Source organism: Oncorhynchus kisutch, linkage group LG1 (genome assembly GCF_002021735.2).
Source record: "Oncorhynchus kisutch isolate 150728-3 linkage group LG1, Okis_V2, whole genome shotgun sequence".
Classification (NCBI taxonomy): domain Eukaryota; kingdom Metazoa; phylum Chordata; class Actinopteri; order Salmoniformes; family Salmonidae; genus Oncorhynchus; species Oncorhynchus kisutch.
This window is the reverse complement of record NC_034174.2, coordinates 7,362,631-7,370,789: the sequence shown is the minus strand read 5'-3', so window position 1 is coordinate 7,370,789 and position 8,159 is coordinate 7,362,631.

Here is an 8,159-nt window from a genome sequence, read left to right as displayed (position 1 = left end):
AGCTAGCTAGGTACCTGTAACAAATCACTAGTAGTTAGCTAGCTAGGTACCTGTAACAAATCACTAGTAGTTAGCTAGCTAGGTACCTGTAACAAATCACTAGTAGTTAGCTAGCTAGGTACCTGTAACAAATCACTAGTAGTTAGCTAGCTAGGTACCTGTAACAAATCACTAGTAGTTAGCTAGCTAGGTACCTGTAACAAATCACTAGTAGTTCGCTAGCTAGGTACCTGTAACAAATCACTAGTAGTTAGCTAGCTAGGTACCTGTAACAAATCACTAGTAGTTAGTTAGCTAGGTACCTGTAACAAATCACTAGTAGTTCGCTAGCTAGGTGCCTTACAGGTGCCGTATCAAAGAAGCTCACTGAAAACCAAATGAAAAATAATTTTTATGGTGAAGATAATGGCACCCAGTCCATCGCTGGAGATTGGAGAAGTCTATCACAGATAGAAAACATAATGTTAAACTTCTTTAACTCTCCTGCCTCGTATACATTACATTACATACCTTTATAAGAATGTACAAGGGGAAATGTTTTTAATCCATAAAGAAGCAACCTTTTTAAAAATACAATTTGAAAGATTTTATTTTTTATTTCTATGGCGCTAAATAACCTGTAAAGCAAAAATGTGTATTTAAAACGAGGGTTTTACCGAGAAAAACGTAAAATCTTTTTTATTTCTAAATAAATTTAAAAAAATGGTTAAAAAAGCCTTTGCTCATGTGCAGTGAGAGTGTCCCATGGTGAGTCTATAGGGCACATTATAAAGCAGAGAGCTTGCACTTTAGTCATTCAACATCATAATTATCCATATAATAAATCATAATAATAGATTGGATTTATATTGAGCTTTTCCAGATGCATTATATAGCAAAAAGGGGGAGGGGGGGGGCGAGTCACCTCATCCACCACCATTGTGTAGCATGGCGGCCATTTTGGAAAATCAACTCCCACCACATATCCGCTATCATGACGGAGAGGTGAGGAGGACCTATTGCTGGGTGTATGGACCCAGTGCTCCCTCCCAAACCCCCACACGAGGGGGCTAAGGCCGCTACACCACAGGCTTATCCAGGGCAGTTTAGCCTCTTGTCCCCTATCACCCCACAACAATGCTGCTTCCAAGACAAATGACTTAAGAGGCTTGTGTAGTTAGTACTACACATTAAACATTGTGTCTTGGTGTCACACGTAGGTTGAGACATACTCTTGTCGTAAAGAATGTTGCTAAAATAAAATAGCGCTCACACATTTCATATAAAGAGACACCATTTCTTCAGGCCTATAACGGAGATGCTACAGGGAACGGTCTTACATTAAAGTCATTTAGCAGACGATCTCATCCAGAGCAACTTACAGAAGTGAATACACACATCTTTGTACTGATCCACCGTAGGAATCGAACCCACAAGCGTTACAAGCACCACACTCTACCAAATCAAAAGTGTATCTGTCACGTGCGCCCTGAATACAACTGGTAGTTAGCTAGCTAGTTACCTGTAACAACTCACAAGTAGTTAGCCAGCTAGATACCTGTAACAAATCGCAAGTAGTTAGCTAGCTAGATACCTGTAACAAATCGCAAGTAGTTAGCTAGCTAGATACCTGTAACAAATCACTAGTAGTTAGCTAGGTATCTAGCTAGGTAGACCTTACAGTGAAATCCTTACTTTACAAGCCCTTAACCAACAGTGCAATTTTTAAGTAAAAAATAGGTATTATGTAAACAATAGACAAGTAAATACATTTAAAAAACAGTACAATGAAAGTGAAATTAACAGTACCGGTACAGAGTCAATGTGGAGGCTATATACAGGGGGTACCGGTACAGAGTCAATGTGGAGGCTATATACAGGGGGTACTGGTACAGAGTCAATGTGGAGGCTATATACAGGGGGTACCGGTACAGAGTCAATGTGGAGGCTATATACAGGGGGGTACCGGTACAGAGTCAATGTGGAGGCTATATACAGGGGGGTACCGGTACAGAGTCAATGTGGAGGCTATATACAGGGGGTACTGGTACAGAGTCAATGTGGAGGCTATATACAGGGGGTACTGGTACAGAGTCAATGTGGAGGCTATATACAGGGTGTTACGGTACAGAGTCAATGTGGAGGCTATATACAGGGGGTTACTGGTACAGAGTCAATGTGGAGGCTATATACAGGGGGTACCGGTACAGAGTCAATGTGGAGGCTATATACAGGGGGTACCGGTACAGAGTCAATGTGGAGGCTATATACAGGGGGTACCGGTACAGAGTCAATGTGGAGGCTATATACAGGGGTACTGGTACAGAGTCAATGTGGAGGCTATATACAGGGGGTACTGGTACAGAGTCAATGTGGAGGCTATATGCAGGGGGTACCGGTACAGAGTCAATGTGGAGGCTATATACAGGGGGTACCGGTACAGAGTCAATGTGGAGGCTATATACAGGGGGTACCGGTACAGAGTCAATGTGGAGGCTATATACAGGGGGTACCGGTACAGAGTCAATGTGGAGGCTATATACAGGGGGTACTGGTACAGAGTCAATGTGGAGGCTATATACAGGGGGTACTGGTACAGAGTCAATGTGGAGGCTATATGCAGGGGGTACCGGTACAGAGTCAATGTGGAGGCTATATACAGGGGGTACCGGTACAGAGTCAATGTGGAGGCTATATACAGGGGGTACCGGTACAGAGTCAATGTGGAGGCTATATACAGGGGGTAATGGTACAGAGTCAATGTGGAGGCTATATACAGGGGGTACTGGTACAGAGTCAATGTGGAGGCTATATACAGGGGGTACTGGTACAGAGTCAATGTGGATGCTATATACAGGGGGTACCGTACAGAGTCAATGTGGAGGCTATATACAGGGGGTACCGGTACAGAGTCAATGTGGAGGCTATATACAGGGGGTACCGGTACAGAGTCAATGTGGAGGCTATATACAGGGGGTACCGGTACAGAGTCAATGTGGAGGCTATATACAGGGGGTACCGGTACAGTGTCAATGTGGAGGCTATATACAGGGGGTACCGGTACAGAGTCAATGTGGAGGCTATATACAGGGGTACCAGTACAGAGTCAATGTGGAGGCTATATACAGGGGTACCAGTACAGAGTCAATGTGGAGGCTATATACAGGGGGTACCGGTACAGAGTCAATGTGGAGGCTATATACAGGGGTACCGGTACAGAGTCAATGTGGAGGCTATATACAGGGGGTACCGGTACAGAGTCAATGTGGAGGCTATATACAGGGGGTACCGGTACAGTGTCAATGTGGAGGCTATATACAGGGGGTACCGGTACAGAGTCAATGTGGAGGCTATATACAGGGGGTACCGGTACAGAGTCAATGTGGAGGCTATATACAGGGGGTACCGGTACAGAGTCAATGTGGAGGCTATATACAGGGGGTACCGGTACAGAGTCAATGTGGAGGCTATATACAGGGTGTTACGGTACAGAGTCAATGTGGAGGCTATATACAGGGGGTACCGGTACAGAGTCAATGTGGAGGCTATATACAGGGGGTACCGGTACAGTGTCAATGTGGAGGCTATATACAGGGGTACCAGTACAGAGTCAATGTGGAGGCTATATGCAGGGGGTACCGGTACAGAGTCAATGTGGAGGCTATATGCAGGGGGTACCGGTACAGAGTCAATGTGGAGGCTATATGCAGGGGGTACCGGTACAGAGTCAATGTGGAGGCTATATACAGGGGGTACCGGTACAGAGTCAATTGGAGGCTATATGCAGGGGGGTACCGGTACAGAGTCAATGTGGAGGCTATTATACAGGGGGTACTGGTACAGAGTCAATGTGGAGGCTATATGCAGGGGGGTACCGGTACAGAGTCAATGTGGAGGCTACATACAGGGGGTACGGTACAGAGTCAATGTGGAGGCTATATGCAGGGGGTACCGGTACAGAGTCAATGTGGAGGCTATATACAGGGGGTACCGGTACAGAGTCAATGTGGAGGCTATATGCAGGGGGTACCGGTACAGAGTCAATGTGGAGGCTATATGCAGGGGGTACCGGTACAGAGTCAATGTGGAGGCTATATGCAGGGGGGTACCGGTACAGAGTCAATGTGGAGGCTATATGCAGGGGGTACCGGTACAGAGTCAATGTGGAGGCTATATACAGGGGGTACCGGTACAGAGTCAATGTGGAGGCTATATGCAGGGGGTACCGGTACAGAGTCAATGTGGAGGCTATATACAGGGGGTACCGGTACAGAGTCAATGTGGAGGCTATATACAGGGGGTACCGGTACAGAGTCAATGTGGAGGCTATATACAGGGGGTACCGGTACAGAGTCAATGTGGAGGCTATATACAGGGGGTACCGGTACAGAGTCAATGTGGAGGCTATATACAGGGGGTACCGGTACAGAGTCAATGTGGAGGCTATATACAGGGGTACCAGTACAGAGTCAATGTGGAGGCTATATACAGGGGGTACCGGTACAGAGTCAATGTGGAGGCTATATACAGGGGGTACTGGTACAGTGTCAATGTGGAGGCTATATACAGGGGGTACTGGTACAGAGTCAATGTGGAGGCTATATACAGGAGGTACCGGTACAGAGTCAATGTGGAGGCTATATACAGGTGGTACCGGTACAGAGTCAATGTGGAGGCTATATACAGGGGTACCAGTACAGAGTCAATGTGGAGGCTATATACAGGTGGTACCGGTATAGAGTCAATGTGCGGGGGCACTGGTTAGTCGGGCTAATTGCGGTAATATGTACATGTAGGTAGAGTTAAAGTGACTATACATAGATGATAAACTGAGAGCGGCAGCAGCGTAAAAGAGGGGTTGGCAGGACACAATGCAAATAATTCAGGTAGCCAATGTGCGGGGGCCACCGACTAGTCGGGCTAATTGAGGTAATATTATACTTGAATGTATTGAGCCACATGGCGATCTCACCATACATAACGATGACTGAAGACGCGGCGAGTTATTGGCCGAACAATAAACACGATCGCGGTTACCAAATAAATCTTCATTTGGTTCATTTTACAGATACATATTTACATAACATAAATAAATATAAAATATGTATCTGCAGAAAGAGAAAATGTCATTTCAAAATGACGGAGAAGATGAAATCTGTTCCCATTTAATTCAATGCAACGATAGTCCATTATTATAATTCATTAACACAGCAGGTATGCAAGGGACACATTATGTTGAAATTGAACACGACATTGAGTATAGTAGAAAATAGCAGATATAGATAATGTTTTTAATTTTTAATTTTGGACTGTATCTGTCTTGGAATGAGCTTGACCTATGGAGACGTAGCCTGGTCCCAGATCAGTTTATGCTATCTGGTCCTGACTCACCATAGGGTTAGTAAAAACAGAACAGATCTGGGACCAGGCTAGAGAATCCATGCTTCATCAATCAGATTAGCAACGCAGCCCCACCTCTCCTACTGTAACTGTGATCCTGCTGCCTGTGCTGTGGTGAACATTGGATGGACTTGGATGTGTTTCTTAGAGCGTCTAACAGCTCCTCTCCTATTTATTTCCCAAGTACCTTATAAAGACCAAACTGATTGATGTGACAATATATGACCTCTATTGTACTACTGTTCTTCATACCATTGCTTTGTGCTGTTATTTACTGGTTTTTACATTTCTAGTGATGATAAAAAAGCATATTTTTAGTAGGTATCCTTTGCTTTGATAGGTGACATTTGTAATTTGACAACTTTGTGAGGGAAAAGTGAAAAATAAACATCTTTAAAAAATATATATATATTGTGGGTTTGTTAACTTTTTTTGGGACATAATATGGTCAATTTCTTAATAATTTGATATAAATATAAAATCAGAAACCAGGTATCATTATGCACTGTAGGTTTTTAGTAATTTCAGCATCCATCACCCAAACTACCTGGTTTACAATCGTCTATTGTGTGGGAGAAGCCTGATGAATTTGTAATATAATGTCTTCCACTGTCACATAATTTGTGACAAACTCACTTCTATACCCTTTCAAACTGTGATTTACCAGCAATGATTGGAAAGTAAACAGTAAACGCAAGTCTCAAACATTATAACCACGTGTTTTTCTTGACCCAGTATCTGAAGACGAAGCCTCACGATAAAAGATTTCACACACTGATCTGGGCCTGTATTCACAGTGTCTCGGAGAAGGAACTCTCTGTCCAATATAATATTTTTTTCATTATCATGTTAAAAGCTAAACTAATCCTATATCAGTACTTCTACTTTGTGTCCACAGGCCCTGATCCCTGGCTGAAGAATTATGTTAGCCCTGGGGAAGATAAGTCTATTCTTAAAATAAACACAACAGTTATTTCTTCAAGTAAGTATTTAGTTTTGTTTTCCATTTTGTGTCTGCCAGATTTCTCCAGGAATAGCTTATTATGGCAGAGGATATATTTGTGGAAAGATTTGGCATTTGCGCTCTGTAATAACAATAAAATAACCTATTTCCTCTTGTGTTCCTACTTGTTCTTGCCTTTTATGCAACTCAGATGTTCAAAAAGTTATAAATCATACAAACATATTTCAATCTGACTTCGTCAGGACCAAAAATAAAGGCTTCAAAAAGGTCTCTTAAACTTTAATTTTAGTTTCATGTGTTTTAACCTTTTAAGAGTTTCATGTCTCTCTGTTTCTCTGTGTGGAGAGACTCTCTCTCTCTGTCTCTGTGTGGAGAGACTCTCTCTCTGTCTCTCTCTCTCTCTCTCTCTCTCTCTACACAAGATAAGATAAATAAGCATAAATATGGGTTGTATTTACAATGGTGTTTGTTCTTCACTGGTTGCCCTTTTCTCGTGGCAACAGGTCACAAATATTGCTTGCTGCTCTCTCTCTCTCTCTCTCTCTCTCTCTCTCTCTATTTCTCTCTCTCTGTGTGTGTGTGTGGAGATCCTGTGTTGCTTTGCGCTCCTCCGGCTGGGTGAAAAACAGGAAGTGAGTGACAGTTGACATCTGCCTCTGTTTCTGCTCTGCTTTGTCCTGGAGATAGACAACTGTTGTGTGCACCGTGTTGCAGGCCATGGTGAGGGTTGTATTCAATAGGGCACACCGTAGCAACAGTGTTTCCTTTTCGGAAAGTTCAGGCAGTCCCCCTTTGTCTCAGTCCTTTTTTCTTCCATTTTGGGGACCGATGAATCCCTGCTGTTTGCATCGTGCAGTGGCAATGGCAGATCGAGGCCAAGCAGCGAGAGGTAAACTGGGTTTTTAATGAAAAATACTGTAATGTTACCCTAGCCTCTAATCTAGGGTAACATTACAGTATGGGGGGTTATAGAGCCTAAACACAATTTAGAGCATAGCCATTTGAAGAGTGTGTGTTTGTATACATACTGTATGTACTCTCAGCATTACATAAAGAAAGGCCCAAAGGCATACATCGTTAAGAACCCAGTTTACCTCTGCACTACATTAAGAACCCAGTTTACCTCTACATTAAGAACCCAGTTTACCTCTACATTAAGAACCCAGTTTACCTCTGCACTACATTAAGAACCCAGTTTACCTCTACATTAAGAACCCAGTTTACCTCTACATTAAGAACCCAGTTTACCTCTACATTAAGAACCCAGTTTACCTCTACATTAAGAACCCAGTTTACCTCTGCTCTACATTAAGAACCCAGTTACCTCTACATTAAGAACCCAGTTTACCTCTACATTAAGAACCCAGTTTACCTCTACATTAAGAACCCAGTTTACCTCTACATTAAGAACCCAGTTGACCTCTACATTAAGAACCCAGTTTACCTCGGCTCTACATTAAGAACCCAGTTTACCTCTACATTAAGAACCCAGTTGACCTCTACATTAAGAACCCAGTTTACCTCTACATTAAGAACCCAGTTGACCTCTACATTAAGAACCCAGTTGACCTCTACATTAAGAACCCAGTTTACCTCTACATTAAGAACCCAGTTGACCTCTACATTAAGAACCCAGTTTACCTCTACATTAAGAACCCAGTTTACCTCTACATTAAGAACCCAGTTTACCTCTGCACTACATTAAGAACCCAGTTGACCTCTGCACTACATTAAGAACCCAGTTTACCTCTGCTCTACATTAAGAACCCAGTTTACCTCTACATTAAGAACCCAGTTTACCTCTACATTAAGAACC